Source organism: Montipora capricornis, chromosome 10 (assembly GCF_036669925.1).
Source record: "Montipora capricornis isolate CH-2021 chromosome 10, ASM3666992v2, whole genome shotgun sequence".
In the NCBI taxonomy this organism is placed as follows: Eukaryota; Metazoa; Cnidaria; class Anthozoa; order Scleractinia; family Acroporidae; genus Montipora; species Montipora capricornis.
The window spans coordinates 8926782-8929281 of record NC_090892.1 but is presented as its reverse complement, the minus strand read 5'-3'; the positions used below and the strand labels follow the sequence as shown (position 1 = coordinate 8929281).

General features: G+C 39.1%; 1 long non-coding RNA gene across 1 annotated transcript in view; it reads left to right on the top strand.

Annotated features, from left to right (window-relative positions):
• LOC138022153 (uncharacterized) overlaps positions 1–1925 on the top strand; it is a 12100-nt gene extending 10175 nt beyond the window's left edge. Inside the window, exons 4-5 of the long non-coding RNA XR_011126527.1 lie at positions 216–296; positions 1827–1925. This is a non-coding gene — a long non-coding RNA (uncharacterized lncRNA). The remainder of the gene's footprint in view (positions 1–215; positions 297–1826) is intronic.
• The last annotated feature ends 575 nt before the right edge of the window (positions 1926–2500 follow it).

The following is a 2500-nucleotide window of genomic DNA, read 5'->3' as shown; positions in this document are numbered from 1 at the left end:
TTAAATCCCTGAGGACTTAGAATAAACGATACCAGCGCGCGATAGCGCTTAAACCATAATCACATTGAAACGAGGCCAGATTCGTGCCAAACGCCCCAGTGAAGATAAAGGTAGAGTTTTCACTGCCAACGTTTCAGTAGCCAAGAACTTTTGCCTCCTTCAGCTGTCGTGATAAATATTCGAAGTAATTAAACTTATGCACTTTATCCTTACAGGTGTGTCAAGAGCGCAGCAGCGAACAAGTTGCGATTATCAAGAGAAATGTCGCAGATTCAAATCATCTCTCCAGCTATCAGGTAGAGTTTCTTCAGTCATTTTTCGCAAATCCTGGGGCAAATTTATCGATGGTCTGACTGTTTTCGTCGAGCTCCCTTAACTGAAATGAACAAAGTTTAAACACGCGCGGTTCCTGAGACTACAAAAATGTTTATTGGACAAACATCGCTTACGCAAGCATAGGCCATCTTTGGGAAAGCAAAAAAATAAAAAAAACGAGAATTTCGGAGACATTAACATAGAATTACCTCTGGAAACGCTGAAAATTACAATAATATTCCAATGCTTTCCATTGAAAACTCTCCTGCAGGTCCCCCCCCCTCCCCTCCCCTCTAGACTAGGTCCTGGATCCTCCCAAGAAATGAGTTTTCTTTCCCCCAAGCAAATTTCATTTATTGCTTTTTTTATTAGCTTGTCGGAGCTAATTAGGAAAATGAAAGTTAATTTACTCATTTTTCTTGGAACTTGAACGCGCGCAATTCCGTAAATATCCTGCAATATGATTGGTTCTAAGCGGGAGTTAGCGGATTTTCTTTATATCATAATGAACTACTGTAGGCATTACCTTTTCCAATAATTTAATTTTTAAAGGAAAGCTGCACTCGAACAACATATAACTTCAAACCACATGAACGTTGGTTTTCTATAGGGCAACCATTTTCTCCGGGCAGGAGTTTATCAAGGGGACCCTCTATCTCCAGTAATTCCTTGAGTCAATCCTTTCCCTATCATTTTTTTTAAGGAACAGGTTTTTCCCGCTAAACGTATCATATTTCCCTTGACGCTGGGATAGCTCTGTTTTGATTGGTTTTTACAACAGTGGGCGTGCTTAATCTCTCAAGAGATACGTTCTATATTAAATAAATCTACCAGTCGGGAAAGCGTTGACTCCTTGGCGAAGTATTGGAGATAAAGGTTCTCCTTCATGATCTCCTGCTCTGGGCTTAAGTTAGTCTCTCTTTTTTTAATTAAAATAAATAAATAAATAAACAATTTTCTAATTCTTTAAACATTCTTTGTAACTTTTTAATTTTTTAAATAAATACTAGTGAGCAGCACACAGCAACAGATCTTGTCAACTTGCCTTTATTTCTCCAACCGTTTCCTCTGATTACGTAGACTTCATCAGGGAGTTTCGACAAGATGGTTAAAAGGAACTTATTTTATACCTTATTTACAAAGTTCAAATCACGTTCCAGCAAGGGTGTGAACAGCGAAAAACACCTACACAACAGTACATGTAGGATCAGTATGACTAAAATCCTGCATGACGCTGAGAATTGTATTTTTGGGGCTCACGGATTTAACGTTAAATCCGTGAGCCCCAGAAACTAGTATTTATTTTAAGAATTGTCCAAGTATTGAAGATAGAGGCTGCCCTTGATGAGCTACTGCTCCGGGTTAAAGTTTGTCGCTAACTTTGGGTAGAGTGAAAGGTCCCTGTAAAGAAAATAAATCCCTTTTAAGGGGGCTTGCTGAAAATATCGCAGCTCGCTAGAAGAAGTGTCAAAAGTAGAATTCGCTTTGTGTTATGAAACATTTCTTTTCAGATGTCTTCTTTGACCCAAAGTTCGACAGATGCTTCTGCACTGAGTGTCATGCTGCCCGAGGAGACAAACTCTACTACAGTCGAGGAACGCCTGCAAAAGATTATGAAATTCCTATCGGGTGGTGTCGGTTTGCGCCTAAGTAAGCAAAAAGTTAGCGGTTCACGCATTTAAATTAAATTAACAAAACACGGTTTTGGAGTGTTCAAAAACCGCGCATAAAGGGTAAAGACTTCAAGGTTCGCGTAGCAGCGTTTGAAAGCTGGCTATTTTAGCAGCTACTGCCATTGTTGTTGTTGTTGATTTTTTTTTTTTTTTTTTTCTTAAACCCTAAGACGTTGTTGTTGAGTCTTTTGTTTTCGGCTTTGTTTGCGAGCCAATTACGTAGTTCTCTCAGATATGTCCAAAAGTGCATGTAATAAGATGGCCGCCGATTTGATGAGCGTCACAAAGTATCCTCTTGTTCTTCTCCCCACCTTTAAATCACTCGCGTCTGGAAATACATACAATTAACGCCACGAAGTTTCTCTTTAGTAAACTTTTCTCCTCAAGTAAAGTTAAACAGCTGCATTTACCCTCTCACCAAGAAATAAAGCTCCTCCTTACACTTACCTTGTTGCTTAAAAATAGGCAGCAAATGTTTAGAGTTGAAGAGAAAACTCGTGTTGGATACCAAA